Below are 16,687 nucleotides of genomic sequence, written 5' to 3' on the forward strand. Positions count from 1 at the left end.
CGTATAAGCCTTCCCCAAATCCAACTCCCAATATCAATGTCCTTTATATAAGTCCATTAGGGATCTTTAGAAATCTTTGGTACTGGGATCCCCAGATTATTACAGAAGACCTCCAACTCGTCTAGAAATTTTAATCTAAATGTTCTTCCGTCCCGCTGGACCAATAGGGCCGCTGGAAACCCCCAACTATATCGGATATTCGCCAGTTTCATTTGTTCTAATAACGGTTTTAAACGTCTCCTCCGAGCCAATGTTCCTGCCGATAAGTCCGAGAAAACCTGTAAAGATACTCCCTCATATTGTAACGGGGGCAGCCCTCTGAGCCTGCTCCATATCTTGGCTTTATCTTCAATGAGGCAAAATTTTATAATTACGTCTCTCGGGACCTCTTCCCTCAGACCTGGGGGTTTCCTCACCCTATAAACCCGCTCAATCTTTAAATCCTCTCCTATCCCTCTTCCTAATATAGGGTTAAATATTTTTCCCATCTTAACCCCCAAATCTTCTCCTTGTTGTTCAGGCAATGCTCTAATCCTTAGGTTTTGACGTCTGTTTTGGTTTTCTTGTTCTTCCAGCTTATATAAAATGTCCCGCTGGTCCGTTTGCAGTTTCCCAACTTGCGTTTTCAGTTCTAATATTTCATGGGCCTGTTTACCTGTTAGTTCCTCTGCTTCTTCCACTCTCCTCAATAAATGGCCCATATCCGTCCTGACGTTTGAAATTTCTACTTTGATGGTATTCTCTAGTTTGGCGAACATTTCCAGCATTTCACCTTTTGTGGGGATTTGAGCGATATCCCTCTGCCCCCTCATTTTGCCTTCCAAATCTGAGTCCAACTCCTCCCCTGAGTTATCTCCCGGGGCCCCTGCTGACTTAGCTACTTCTCTCTTCTTCTCCTTTACCCCCTGCTGCTTTTTTTCTAATCCGGGGCTTTTTACACTGATTTCCTTCACATACTTCTGAATCGTACTTGTGTTAAGACTCTCCTTTGATTCATTCGCCTTTTGATTTCTTCCCCTCATGTTCCCACCTTTTGTCCTTTGCCTCCCCAGGGTTAAGAGAAAAAAATAAAAAAAATTCTTTATTCAGTCTTTCTTTGATTGTGCCACCTGCACTGCGGTGAGAGCCCGGCTCCCAGATCCCCGCCTACTTTCTCTGTGTTTTTAAGTGAGAGCTATTACTGCGATCTCTTCTAAAAAGAAGTTTACAAGACTCCAAAAAGAGGGCAACACCTTATCACACATAACCTTCCGGCGATCATTCCATATACTTCATATGCAAGTCATATACATCGTTTTTGTGGATATATGTCGTTTTATAAGTCATTTATGTTTAAGCTCCACTTATTCCTATTACATCCTGGTCTGCCCTCTCAAAAATGTGTGGGATCAATTTCCTGAGCCTCCACTGTTTTGCTCTGTTCCACTCCTCCTCCTTACACTGAGTCTTTTCATCTAGGGCCGCCCAGAGCATTCAACAGGCAATGTTCAAATACATTTCAAATGAGGTTTAACATGTATTCAGCATAAATGGTTCAAAAAGTACCTGGGGAGGAGGTGGTTACTTATAAATATTCTTATAGTGTCCTCAATCCTCAGTCCATCTCGTTCCTCTGTCCATACAGCCTCCAGGGGATCATCAAGGGAGTATCAGTCAGTGCTTCCCCTGTGTTTGCCAGTGCTCCAGGAATCTCTTCAGACGCTGTTTTATTATCACTCCATCTGGTCCTGGATCCTGGCTGTGCACTAGCCCACTGTAGGTCTCGTACGAGGTCAGCAGAGACAATACGAGGAGGGGGGGGGAGGGGGTCGACGGACTCTGAACAGCGCTTTTGCCCGCTTAACACCCCGAGGGTGTACACCCCCGTGTGTACAGTCCGTCTGTTTAGTGATGGGATAGGACGGTCCGGGCGGCTTCATTCATGGAGCTCAGCATCCTTTCCCCTCACGCTGCTCCAGCTGATCAGCAGGACCGCCCCCATCTGCTCACACGGGCGCCGTCATCGGGTCCCTCCCCTCTCTCACAGGCAGCTCGTGTTACCCATCAGCTGATTTCCCTTCTAAATGGTTTTTGTTTTTTCTTAGAATTTCTAACTTCCTGTTCCTCCTTGGTGGCATTGTATATGCATTTTGAGCATCACATTGATTTCAATGGGTAGGAGCGGTGAATAAACCGCTCCATAGATGCGGCTAGCAGGACTTTTTTCACTGCCCTGCTAGCGCACCACTCCAGTGTGAAAGCCCTCCGGCTTTCACACTGGAGTGAAAGGGGCTGTTTTTTTCAGGCGCTACATAAGCGCTATTTTTAGCGATGTAGCGCCTGAAAACCACCCCAGTGTGAAGGGGGCCTTAGGCTCGATTCACATCTATGCATGTTGCTTTTGAGCGTTTTTGCAGTGCTTGTTGCGTTTTTGGACATGCGTTTTTGCCGCGTTTTTCTTTTTTTTTCTTCACTGTGGTTGCTTGACAACCAGCTATGTACAGTGAAAAAAAAAACAAAAAAAAAAAAAAACTGCACATTGCAGTAAAAATGCAGTGCTTGCGTTTTTTGATGCAGCTCCATTGACTTCTATTACATGAATAAACACTGCATTTTGCATGAAAAAAATGCCCCGCCCTTTCCAAAAATGCAGAGGCACAAAAATGCATTGATGCGAACATGTTCCATAGGAACACATGTAAAAAAAAAATGTCCCTGCATTTCTGCAAAATGCATCAAAAAACGCGTTAGTGTGAATCCAGCCTTAAAATCCATTATATTTTATTTAGAAATTTCCTCTAAATGACTATAGATGCAGCCTTGACAGTGCCAGTGTAAATGAGGCCTAATAGTCAATAGTCTGGAGTAAAATGCATAAAAAAGCACACCTATGCTTTTTTTTTTTTGTGCATTTTCAGTTTTGCATAAACACCCTACAGTCCATTTAACATGGTTTGCTATGGATGTAGTTCACATCTGTGCATTTTTTGGAAAGGGCCAGGGATTTTCGTTTTTTTTGGTTACATTAGATGGTTTAAATGGTCTAAAGATGCGCATCGAAAAATATTAAATACACCTGCAATATGCAAACTGCAACCTGCACAAGTGTGAATCAGACCTTGGACAGATTTAGAAGCTGCAGTGTGCATGGGCACTAAGGCTGGATTCACGCCTGTGCATTTTGGAGATTTGTACTACAGAACGTGTTCCATATGAAAACATGTTAAAGCGGTTCTGCACACATAATAACAGAAAATTGTACCATACTTACCGTAATTTTCTTTTCCTGGTGCCTATCCATGGCAGCATACCTGTGACAAGCTCCGCCTTGGCTCCTCCCTCAGGACTAGTGAATATTATAAAAGAAAAGGTTAGTACAGCCCCCGCATTCTCCGTAATATAGAATACCGAGGGTGGGATTGTATGCTGCCATGGATAGGCACCAGGAAAAGAAAATTACGGTAAGTATGGTACAATTTTCTGTTTTCCTGGTGCCTCCATGGCAGCATACCTGTGACAAATAACTAGCTGAGATGGGTGGGATGCTTAGAAGTCTATTTTAAAGAAATTATTATTTAGAAGAAGCGAGGGCTGATGTGACTGCCTGTCTGCCAAACTCCACCGATGCAAGAGCTCCTGGGTCCACCCTGCAATGTTTCAGAAATGTATGTCGGGACGACCAAGTCGCTGCCCCACAAATAGTTTCAATTAACACATTCGCTCTTGCCGCCCAAAAGGCAGAAACTGCTCTGGTGGAGAGCGCCCTGACCGCCAAAGGGGGTTCCAGCCCCTTTGTCCTGTACACCTTGTGGATGAGTCTAACGATCCATGAGGCAATCGTTCTTGCTGACGCCTCCTTGCCTTGGTGTTTGCCCCAGGGAATTATAAACAGCCTGATGGAATCCCTGAATGATGCTGTGGCCTGCAGATAGCATTTCAAAGTGGAGGCAATGTCTAGCTCATGAAGAGAACCAGAGTCCTGTTCTGAAAATGTTGGGAGTGCCCAAGGCTCTGACATGTTTAAGGATGATGTGACTTTGGGAATAAATCCTCGCACTGTTCTGAGTTCTACTCTGTCCGGATAGAATATGATATGATTATGATCTGCTCCTAAAGCTTGGAGCTCTGAAACCCGTCTGCCAGAGGTTATAGCTATCAGGAAGGCTAGCTTCTAGGCTAGATTCCAAAGCGATGCTGACTCCGAAGGGGCAAAAAGGTGGACTGGCTAAGGACTCTAGGATAATAGCAAGGTCCCAAGTGGGAAAAGATTGTTTAGTTGGCGGTCGGATCTTTTTGACAGCTTTGAAGAACTGTATTATTAATGAGTCCTCGGCCCATCTTCTACTGGTTTGCCAATGAAATTGCTGATACCTGTACTTTTAGTGTACCTAGTGCAAGACCTAGGTCTAGGCCTGCCTGCAAAAACTCAAGAATTTGAGAGGATGATGGAGAATCTGGATCACAGCTTCTGCCAATCATGAAGGCCCTGAACTTTTGTTTGTGGATGGTTTTCTTGCCTTGAGCGGGGTTGCGATCACTTTGTTGGAACACCCTAGAGATTGGAACCTTTCCCTTTCAGCTGCCAGATGTGAAGATCCAGCCTGCGGGGATCTGGAAGGGTGTGACATCCTTGCGAGAGGCGAAGAGATATTATTGGAACCTTGACTGGAAGTCGGGTACTTAGATACATTGCTGTGGGGAACCAAGGATGTGTTGGCCAGTACGGTAGGACCGTTATCACTGTCGAGGTTTCTATCATATGCCTTGACAGGAATCTTGGAATGAAAGGCCGTGGAGGGAAGGCATAGGCCCGATTGCATGCCCAGGGGGCTGAGAGGGCATCTAATGCCTCCGCTTGGGGTTGAGGAAGCCTTGAGATGCACCTTGGAAGCTTGGTATTGAATGCTGTTGCAAATAGGTCTAGCTCGAGGGGACCCCACTGGTTCACTATCCAGTCGAAAATCTCCGGGTGTAGAGACCATTCGTTGGCATCCGCAAACTTGCGGGAAAGGCGGTCGGCCCTCAAGTTGAGATGGCCGGGCAGATAAACTGCCCTCAGGTCCTTTAGATTCCTTTCTGCCCAGAGTATTATGGGTTCCACCTCCTTCAGGAGGGACCTGCTGCGTGTCCCCCCTTGCCGGTGTACATAGGATACCGCAGCCCTGTTGTCCATTCGGAGGAGAACAGGTTTCCCTGTAACCTCGAACCTTAGGGCTAGTAACGCAAGGTAGGCCGCTCTGACCTGCAGGACATTCGACACCAGGCCTGTTGTATGGAAGGACCATCTACGCTGCACTGAGATCCGGTTGCAGTGTGCTCCCCAACCTGCTGCACTGGCATTGGTAGTAATTGTGATCCAGTCGACATGCCCTAACGGGCGTGATTTCAGAAGTGTCTGTTTCTTCGTCCACCAATGCAGACTCCTGAGCATCAAGGTCGTCAAGTGTATGGGTTGGGATAGATACCACCTGTTCCACAGTCTTTTGCCAGGAGTAGAAGGTCGTCCAAGTAGTGGCATACCCGAAGCCCCAATTCTCTCAGAGGGGCTATGATGGCAATCGGGGTCTTTGTGAAGACTCTTGGCGATGTGCAGAGGCCCAATGGAAGACTCTGGAATTAGAGATGTACCTGCCCCACCGCCAATCTCAGATACTTCTGGAAAGGAGGGAGTATGGGTATATGCAGGTAAGCGTCCTGCAAGTCTATTGACAACATCCAGCCCCCTGGTTGGTCTACACAAATAATCGTTCGTAGTGACTCCATTTTGAATCTTACTAGGAAGAAATAACGATTTAGACTTTTTAGGTCTATCACGGGTCTCCACCCTCCATTTCTCTTGGGGACTAGAAACAGGGTTGAGTAAAAACCCAAAAATCTCTCTGATGGAGGCACTGGAACTACCGCTTGCTGTTACTGCAAGGAGAGAAGAAATTGCTGTAGCACTTCCGTTTTTTAGGGGGGAACCTTGACACCCTTGTCAGGGAGAAGAAGACCTTGGGAGGTTTGTCTAGGAATGACCAAAAATGGCCGTATTTGACTGTGGAGACTACCCAAGAATCCCTGCACTTTTGTTCCCAGATCTTTGAGAAGTGTCTTAGCTTGGCCCACACAGGAATCGCTTGGGCTGGCCAGGCGTCAAAAGGATTTAGTAGAATCCTGTGGGGTAGGTATTGGTCTCTGTCTTCGGGTTTTGAGGAACGTGGACTGTGTGCTTTCCCAATTATGCCTGAAGCCTTTTCCCTGCCTGGACTATCGGTAATCCTTATTCTTGGAGTATTGGAATCTGGGTGCGATTGTCCTGGAGCGCCTAGATCACCTGTCTTGGGGTAGCAGGCCTGATTTTCCACCAGTGACTCGAGAGATGTCCTTGTCCAGTTTTTCCCTCAAACAAGGCTTCACCATCAAATGGTATCTTGCACCAGTTCTGTTTGGAGGCGATATCTGCTGCCCACGGTTTCAGCCACAAGGCCCATTTGGCCATAACTGTGTGGAGCATTGCCCTTGCGGAGCAAGGAATTGAATCGATGGCGGCTTCACCAATAAAGTCTGCTGAGAACTTCAGCTCATCCAAGGCCTTGATTATATCCTCCTCTGGGATGTCCTGTTGGATTGCCGACTCTATATTATCTGTCCAGACGCGTAGCGCATTGGACACTGATGTCAGGGCTATGACAGGTTTACAGGCGTTGTCTGCCATCTGGTACGCTTTCTTGAGATCGAGATCCATCCTTCTGTCCAGTGGAGCCTTAAAAGAAGTTGAGTCTTCCAGGGGCAATGTGACATTCTTTGCCAACCTTACCACTGCTGCATCGACCACTGGAGAACCCTCCAGCATTGCGGAATCAGCCTATGAGAGAGGGAATAACTTTCCCAACGGATTTAATAGAGAACATTTCCTCTGTCTTTTCCCACTCTTCCTCAATCACATCCCTGATCTCCTCCATGAGAGGAAAAACTGAGATCTGGCGTTTGAGAAAGGGGAAGTACGATTTAGACTTCTTAAACCTCGGTGTTGGTCTCTCCCAGCCGATCGCTTGTTTAGCTGCCTGTACATAAGGCTGGACCATGGCGAAAGCAAAGCCAGAGGCATCTAGGTCATCAGATGATTCCTCTGAGATGGCATTCTCTTCCTGATGTTTAGAGGAGGATGCCGACATCAGACGAAAAATTCCACTTGTGGACAGCCCCGGGATGGAAGCCTCAGCCGTTTGCTCCTGAGGAGGAGACGCTGGTTGTTGCGTCGTCATTGTGGCTACCAATTCCGCAAGGGAGTCCTTTACTGCTTTCTTAAGTAGGTCCGCCATTTGCAGACCTTCAGATTCTCTGTCCGCTGCATCGTCCCTGAGGCAATCTCAAACAGATCAGTTTGTCTCAAAGTGGGGCAACTCCACACGCCTGACATCTTGGAGATCTAGGTCTCGGGGAGCATGAGTGATGGCGCCTTTTTGGCCGATGCTTTCTGCCACTTCTATAATCCCCATGCCAGGACGACCTGTCTCTGCTGTGACTAGAGTCATCATCGTCTTCATGTCGCCTTGAGGTCCTCTTAGACATCTTCTGGGGTACAGGGCTGAAATACATAAAGTACCAGCCTGAGTGCACTCTTTTGTTTTTTTTAAAGTGTATCAACTTACCTGGATGTAGGTCCTTACCTCAGGTGTAGAGTAGGATCTTGTGCGGGTGGCGAATGGCTCATACTAGACGGATTAGCAGAAGCAGCAGCTAAGAAAAGAGTTTTAGAGGAGAAAAATCAACCAACCGTGTCCTTGACTGGAAAAAGGGACTTCGATAAATACATCTAAAATACGTCTAAATCTGCATTTTGTCTTCTTGTCCCTTTTTTTTTTTTTTTGGGGGGGTTAAATTATATATATATTTTAATTTTTTATTTTTTGTAAATAAAATATAATTTATTTAATTATTTTTTATTAATTTTATTTGATAATTTAATATGTTTATGTCATTTTATACTATTTAATTAATTAATTAACCCATCTTCTCTTTTTTTTTTTTTTTTTTTTATTATATTAAAGCTCAGAGTAGCAGTTCTCCCTGCAGCCACAGGCGTCCCACTGAGGCCATCAGGGAGATAAACAGTAGAACAGGAGAGGCAGGGCACGCCTCTATCCTGTCTTTGACATTTTGAGGGCATAAACGTCACTGTGCCCTTATCAAAGATGGCCGCCGCGGCCTGCGAATCCACTGCGCATGCGCCGATCGGCGGAACAGTAAGCTAGAAGCCTCACACCGCCGGCGCATGCGCAGAGCACGGCGGGGAATGCCGAAAGTTAAATAAAACGCCGACGCTGAGCGCGCACGGCTCCTATGGAGCCGGGAATGGCGGCAGGGGCTAAGAGGGAGGTTTTTTTCTCTGAGAGAAACAAACAAATGGGAGGTCAAAAGAAAAGAAAGAAAGAAAGAAAGAAAGAAATGGAAGGTTGGGGAGGGGAAGAGAGCAAAAGAGAGAGGGAAGAGAAAAGATAAAAGATATAAAACCTAAAAGGGAAAGGAAAGGAAGGAAGAAAAGAGAGAAGGAGGAAAAAAAAAAGAAATGTAGAAATAGCTGCTGCCTCCGTTACCATGAATGAGCTGGTGCCTGATCAACTTGCAGATAAAGCTCTTAGGCCGCGTACACACGGGCGGACTGTTCGCCCAACTTTGTCCGCTGAACAGTGTTTGGGCGGACAGTCCGCTCGTGTGTGGGCTTTCAGCGGACAGTTTCAGCGGACAGTTTGACGGACAAGGTTTTTCGGAAATTCCGTAAAACTGTCCGCTGAAACCTTGTTTCAGCGAACAGTCCGCTCGTGTGTAGGCTTGTTCGTCAAACAAAGTTGCGCGCATGCTCAGAAAGGATTTTCATGCCGAAAGTTATAATGCAGTGTATAGGACGTCGTATTTTTCGTCCCGTCGTACGTGCCGTTCACGTCATCGCGCACGGTTTCAGCAAACTGTTCGTCCGTCGTGTGTGGCCATGTCCGTCCATGCTAAGTTTGAGCGGACTGTTTGCCGAAACTGTTGGACGGACAAAGTTGGGCGAACAGTCCGCGCGTGTGTACAAACTACTTGTCCCAAAAGATCCTACAGAAGGGACTTCCAACCTTATAAGCGCGTTTAGCTGCCCAAGAGAAGGAACTGCGTCTGGGAGAGGCTTGAACCCGGACGGAAGCTGCCGACTGCAGAAGGTAAGGACGCCGACCAGGATTCACTGCCATGAGGTATGAGGAAAAAAAGGAGAATGCGGGGGCTGTACTAACCTTTTATTTTATAATATTCACTAGTCCTGAGGGAGGAGCCAAGGCGGAGCTTGTCACAGGTATGCTGCCATGGAGGCACCAGGAAAATAAATTTTCCCATTCTGTTGCCTCTAGACCGTACATTTGATAATGCCACATTTTTTTATTTTTTTATTAATCTACCTTTTGTAATTTGTAGTATTTGATTTTCCTCCCCTGCGGCGATGGGCGGTCTCTTGCGGGGATCAGCATCACTTCCTGCTGAACCCCGCACTGTCTCCTGGGATCTCGTCCAAGTAATCCCAGGAGACATTGCGGCTAATGCAGCCGAAATCTCGCGAGATTTCGGCTAATACAGCCGAAATCTCGCAAGATTTCAGCTGTAATAGCCGAAATCACGCGAGATTTCGGCTGTATTAGCCGCAATGTCTCCTGGGATTACTTGGACGAGATCCCAGGAGACAGTGCGGGGTTCAGCAGGAAGTGATGCTGATCCCCGCAAGAGACCGCCCATCGCCGCAGGGGAGGAAAATCAAATACTACAAATTACAAAAGGTAGATTAATCAAAAAAATAATAATAATGTGGCATTATCAAATGTACGGTCTAGAGGCAACAGAATGGGAAAATGTATTATTATGTGTGCAGAACCGCTTTAAGTGGGCTGTAGTGAAAATCTGCAGAATGCAAAAAGCACCAAAAATGCATGGGTGTGAATCAAGCCTTATAGCTTATGAAGAAAAACCTATCCAAGGAAAAACCCTTACCTTTTTTTAATGCATAGGTTTTGCTTGCAAAAGCTTTCTTCTGTCTCCCAGGATGCCAGTTTTTCAGACAAGAGATTTGCAGCATTTTTTTTAAAATTTGGAGCACTGGCCTTTGCTTGTGACCAGACAGTGAACCCTAACTTGTTACAATGTTGTATCCTCCTTTCAGGACAGGTTTTGGACTTTTAAACCCAGGTGACTCTGTGCTGTTTCTTACTTTCCATTTTGGATTTTATCTAGAGTGGATTGAATTTATCAGAGTCTGTGACCAGATCATCCAGTGCGTTGGAAGAAGTGAATATCAAGTCACATTCCGGTATGTACACAACTTTCATGTTGTGAAGTTTGTCAGTCACTAGAGAGGTGACGTGGGCTTATTTTTGAAGTGCAGTTTGCCGCTTTTGTAAACCTGCGTGATGCTGTCTATTGGTGAATGAGAGATTTATCTAGAAAGTTGGTTTGCAGGGTTTCTTCTTCCTTTTTTATTTTTAAATGTTATATACTTAGAATGCAAGGGTAGAGCATACTGCTGTCAGTGGCGGAATTATAGGGGTCGCCAAGATCGCCATGGCGACCGGGCCCCTTGCTGCAGGGGGCCCTCAGGCCCCCTGTAATCTTCCGTAGGAGGGGAGGCTGAGAGGAGCTCCTCTATCATCAGCCGAACTGAAATCGGCTCTGTGCGGGAGCTCCTCACATTAGGGTAAAGTGTGTGCTCTTTGTCTCCCCCTACAGTGCAGTACCCAGCAGGAAGAGCCAAGCTACTGTAAACGTCTGCCGTTTTTTTTATAAGACTAGCTACTGCATTTGTGTTTATATGCGTGTGTGTGAGCATGCTTGTATGTGTGAGAGCATGCTTGTATGTATGTGTGTGTGTGAGCATGCTTGTATGTGTGTGTGTGTGTGTGTGTGAGAGCATGCTTGTATGTGCGTGTGTGAGCATGCTTGTATGTGCGTGTGTGAGCATGCTTGTATGTGTGTGTGTGTGTGTGAGCATGCTTGTATGTGTGTGTGAGCATGCTTGTATGTGCGTGTGTGTGTGAGCATGCTTGTATGTGTGTGTGAGCATGCTTGTATGTGTGTGTGAGCATGCTTGTATGTGCGTGTGTGTGTGTGAGCATGCTTGTATGTGCGTGTGTGTGACCATGCTTGTATGTATGTGCGTGTGAGCAAGCATGCTTGTATGTATGTGTGTGAGCATGCTTGTATGTGTGTAAGTGTGTGAGCATGCTTGTATGTGTGTATGTGTGTGTGTGTGAGCATGCATGTATGTGTGTGTGTGTGTGTGTGTGAGCATGCTTGTATGTGTGTGTGAGCATGCGTGTGTGTGAGCATGCATGTATGTGTGTGAGCATGCGTGTGTGTGTGTGTGTGTGAGCATGCGTGTGTGTGTGTGAGCATGTGTGTGTGTGTGTGTGTGTGTGTGTGTAAGCATGTATGTGTGTGAGCATGTATATGTGTGTGTGTTCATATAAGTATGTGTATGTATGCATGTGTGTGTGCGCATGTATGTCCGTGTGCATGTATGCATATGTATGTATGTGAATGTGCATGTGTTTATCAGTGGCGGTGCATCCAAAAGGGTGCACAGGTGCCACCCCCTCTCTCCAGCCACACCCTCTATGACCAATGGATAGATTCATGCATAGCATAGCATGAATCTATCCATAGCCACCGCTGGCACCCTCATATTTAGGTGCCTGGTCCCTTTTGGGGTGTCGGGCGCCTGAATTACAGCGGCGGGGGGTGTTTTTGCAGATGCATGGAGGACCCCGCTCATGGCCGTTACCCGCTGCCCCACCCAGACAGACTAAGTGGCGGGCAGACAGCGAACGGGTGGTGGGGATTCACAGTGGCAGCATTTGATGGGCACACCAACAGCATTTGATGTGCACAGTGGCGGCATTTGATGGGCACAGTGTGTGAGAGCATGTTTGTTTGTGTGTGTGTGAGCATGCTTGTATGTATGTGTGTGTGAGCATGCTTGTATGTGTGTGTGTGTGTGAGCATGCTTGTATTTGTGTGTGTGTGAGCATGCTTGTATGTATGTGTGTGTAAGCATGCTTGTATGTGCATGTGTGAGCATGCTTGTATGTGCGTGTGTGAGCATGCATGTATGTGTGTGTGTGTGAGCATGCTTGTATGTGCGTGTGTGTGTGTGACCATGCTTGTATGTATGGGTGTGTGAGCAAGCATGCTTGTATGTATGTATGTATGTGTGTGAGCATGCTTGTATGTGTGTATGTGTGTGAGCATGCTTGTATGTGCGTGTGTGAGCATGCATGTATGTGTGTGTGTGTGTGTGTGAGCATGCTTGTATGTGCGTGTGTGAGCATGCTTGTATGTGCGTGTGTGAGCATGCTTGTATGTGTGTGTGTGAGCATGCATGTATGTGTGTGTGTGTGTGTGTGAGCATGCTTGTATGTGCGTGTGTGTGTGAGCATGCTTGTATGTGCGTGTGTGTGACCATGCTTGTATGTATGTGCGTGTGAGCATGCTTGTATGTGTGTATGTGTGTGTGTGAGCATGCTTGTATGTGCGTGTGTGAGCATGCATGTATGTGTGTGAGCATGCTTGTATGTGTGTGTGTGTGTGTGAGCATGCGTGTGTGTGAGCATGCATGTATGTGTGTGAGCATGCATGTATGTGTGTGTGTGTGTGTGTGTGTGTGTGTGTGTGTAAGCATGTATGTGTGTGAGCATGTATATGTGTGTGTGTTCATATATGTATGTATGCATGTGTGTGTGCGCATGTATGTCCGTGTGCATGTATGCATATGTATGTATGTGAATGTGCATGTGTTTATCAGTGGCGGTACATCCAAAAGGGTGCACAGGTGCCACCCCCCTCTCTCCAGCCACACACTCTATGACCAATGGATAGATTCATGCATAGCATAGCATGAATCTATCCATAGCCACCGCTGGCACCCTCATATTTAGGTGCCTGGTCCCTTTTGGGGTGTCGGGCGCCTGAATTACAGCGGCGGGGGTGTTTTGCAGCACCTGATTAGAGCCATGGGCTCTAATAGGCTTCAAAATAGGTGAACTGCGAGCGCCATGCTTGACGCTCACAGTCTACCCAGGTGTGTTAGAAAAGTGAATTAATATTCACTTTCCTAACACTGAACCGCCTCTCCACCAATCAGGTGTGCGAGTCTGTTACCCATCACCTGATTGGCTGAAACGATAGGCGCAGCTATTGGACGCCTATCAGGAGAGGACAGGAGATGAGGATGGCAGGAGATGCATGGAGGACCCCGCTCATGGCCGTTACCCGCTGCCCCACCCAGACAGACTAAGTGGCGGGCAGACAGCGAACGGGTGGTGGGGATTCACAGTGGCAGCATTTGATGGGCACACCAACAGCATTTGATGTGCACAGTGGCGGCATTTGATGGGCACAGTGTGTGAGAGCATGTTTGTTTGTGTGTGTGTGAGCATGCTTGTATGTGTGTGTGAGCATGCTTGTATGTGTGTGTGTGTGTGTGTGTGTGAGCATGCTTGTATGTGCGTGTGTGTGAGCATGCTTGTATGTGCGTGTGTGAGCATGCTTGTATGTGCGTGTGTGAGCATGCATGTATGTGTGTGTGTGAGCATGCATGTATGTGTGTGTGTGTGTGTGTGAGCATGCTTGTATGTGTGCGTGTGTGTGTGTGTGAGCATGCTTGTATGTGTGTGTGTGTGTGTGTGTGTGAACATGCTAGTATGTGCGTGTGTGTGTGTGTGTGTGACCATGCATGCTTGTATGTATGCATGTGTGTGAGCATGCTTGTATGTGTGTGTGTGTGAGCATGCTTGTATGTGCGTGTGTGAGCATGCATGTATGTGTGTGTGTGAGCATGCGTGTGTGTGAGCATGCGTGTATGTGTGTGTGTGTAAGCATGTATGTGTGTGTGTGTTCATATATGTATGTGTATGTATGCATGTGTGTGTGCGCATGTATGTGAGTGTGCATGTATGCATATGTATGTATGTGAATGTGCATGTGTTTATCAGTGGCGGTGCATCCAAAAGGGTGCACAGGTGCCACCCCCTCTCTCCAGCCACACCCTCTATGACCAATGGATAGATTCATGCATAGCATAGCATGAATCTATCCATAGCCACCGCTGGCACCCTCATATTTAGGTGCCTGGTCCCTTTTGGGGTGTCGGGCGCCTGAATTACAGCGGCGGGGGGTGTTTTTGCAGCACCTGATTAGAGCCATGGGCTCTAATAGGCTTCAAAATAGGTGAACTGCGAGTGCCATGCTTGACGCTCACAGTCTACCCAGGTGTGTTAGAAAAGTGAATTAATATTCACTTTCCTAACACTGAACCGCCTCTCCACCAATCAGGTGTGCGGGTCTGTTACCCATCACCTGATTGGCTGAAACCATAGGCGCAGCTATTGGATGCCTATCAGGAGGAGAGGACAGGAGATGAGGATTGCAGGAGATGCATGGAGGACCCCACTCATGGCCGTTACCCCTGCCCCACCCAGACAGGGTAAGTGGCGGGCAGACAGCGAGCGGGTGGTGGGGATTCACAGTGGCAGCATTTGATGGGCACACCAACAGCATTTGATGTGCACAGTGGCGGCATTTGATGGGCACACCAACAGCATTTGATGGGCACAGTGGCAGCATTTGTTGGGTACACTGGCAGCATTTGATGGGCACAGCGGTGGCATTTGATGATGGGCACAGCGGCAGAGTTTGTTGGGCACAGCGGCAGAGTTTGATGGGCACAGTGGTGACATTTGATGGTACAGTGGTGGCGCTTGATGGTACAGTGGTAGCGTTTGATGGGCACAGTGGCTTTAATTGATGTTTTTTAAATCGGTTCCCACTTGGGACTGGGCCCTGGTGTTCCACCATCGGGCTCGGAGAAAAGAGCCCTGTCCGGAGGTCGGGGGGGGGGGGGCGGTCCCCCAAGGTTTCCTGCATCGGGGCCCTGAAGTTTCTAGTTACGCCACTGACTGCTGTATACTCTATATTGTGCAGTATGTGATATTTAATGCAAACATCTTGCATTCTGTAGTTTTTCTGTATTGTAAGCACATTTAAGCTTGCCATACACTGTACAATGTGATTTTACAACCTTCTTTAGAACTACCAGAAACTATACGGTGCAAGTGACTGTCCATTTGTGTTCTTTCGCATAGTTTTATTCAAGCCATACACATGGTGTTTTTTTTATTTTACTTTAACATGCAGGTTGAAGGAGGGAAAAGTGGACCCCCCCCCCCCCCCATTCACACATTTCTCTTTGGATGGGGTAATCTTTCGCACTGTGGCATTGCAGTATGACAGTGGGCTGTTTTCAAATTACTAGTGTTGTCAGCTATAGCCACACTGATCATTGGGGAAAATTGTCTGGTTGTACACAAGTCATCCAATAGATCAACTTCTGTACAACCAGCCAGCCTATACATGGATCAAAATTCAGCCATTCCTGCTAAACAAGCAGAATTTTTTGACTCCATGTACAGCCAGGCTAACTCTAAAGCACAACCTCTGTACAATCAGATTGTCTTTTGTATGGCCAGCTGAAAATGCAAAAGATTTTAGTGTCTCTTGTCAATAACATTCCAGGTGATAGAGGGGCTTATTTTGAAGTGCAGATACTCAAGTGTATCTTTCAGTTTACTGTAAGTTGGCGATTATGTTCCATTTGTGAATGAAGCATGAGGGAAATTGATTTGCTGTGTTCCTTATGTTTACTGTATTAAGACACTACAGATTAGGGAATATGCCAGGGACTTGTATCCTATTTGAGATCTTGACTTCAACCATAACAAAAACGCATTGCATAGACCTAGTTTTTCTGTCTTGTTATGCACATTTAGGGTGGTCATACACTATACAATCTCCTTAAGACCCCTTTCACACTGAGGCGGTTTTCAGACATTTTAGCACTAAAAATGGCCTCTAAAAAGTGCCTGGAAACTGCCTCCCATTCTGTGCATTGTGTGCTTTCACACTGGGGCAGTGCACTTGCGGGATGTTAGAAAAATTCCTCCAAGCAGCATTTTTGAGCGGCTTGGAAGCACTGTATTTAGCGCTTTCAAAATGCCCCTGCCCATTGAGTAGGTGGGGCTTTTTACTTTTTCTACCTTTCAATTTTTAAATGCAACGCATAAACAGAGTGATCCTCACTGAGCTAGCAGTCTATCAAAATAGACATGCCATGTGTGAAAGGCACCTAACATTAATAAGGTACAATCAGCCTTAAACAAAACTTCATTAAATAGGTATGATGGTTTTAAAAAAGTGAGCCACCATTACCATGTGCAATGCTGCTGGAAATGACAAAGGGCCATGTAACTTTGTTTAAAAAAAAAAATAGCCCACATTCACATTGAGTCGATTTGACTATTGCCGGCAATGGTGCCGTCCAAATTGGTGCAATGCCGACTTTGTGGCAATGCACTGATTACCAAAAGTAATGCCTGTACTACTTTTGGCGACTTCAAGGGTGATTTGAAGGGATTTATTTGTATGAACCCTCATAAATGTCTGTAAAATTACCCCAAAGTCTGACTGCATGCAGTTCCGTGCGCTTTTTTATGCATTATATGCATACACAGTGTTTTCCATGTATTCCAATGGCTCTAGTTCACACCAGTGCAGTCAGTTCACCATGCAGAAACTGACGAACTGACTGCATTGGTGTGAACTAGAGCCATTGGAATACATGGAAAATGTATTCGATAAATATGCTTTTTTA

The 16,687-nt window shown here is 46.5% G+C and overlaps 1 long non-coding RNA gene across 1 annotated transcript in view; it reads right to left on the bottom strand.

The window, feature by feature from the left end:
• Positions 1-1,926, bottom strand: part of LOC143959113 (uncharacterized) — a 101,080-nt gene extending 99,154 nt beyond the window's left edge. The window contains exon 1 of the long non-coding RNA XR_013270175.1: positions 1,546-1,926. This is a non-coding gene — a long non-coding RNA (uncharacterized LOC143959113). The remainder of the gene's footprint in view (positions 1-1,545) is intronic.
• Positions 1,927-16,687: the final 14,761 nt, after the last annotated feature.

This window comes from Lithobates pipiens, unplaced genomic scaffold (genome assembly GCF_037356315.1).
Source record: "Lithobates pipiens isolate NorthernLeopardFrog02 unplaced genomic scaffold, aLitPip1_a1.2 Scaffold_67, whole genome shotgun sequence".
Classification (NCBI taxonomy): Eukaryota; Metazoa; Chordata; class Amphibia; order Anura; family Ranidae; genus Lithobates; species Lithobates pipiens.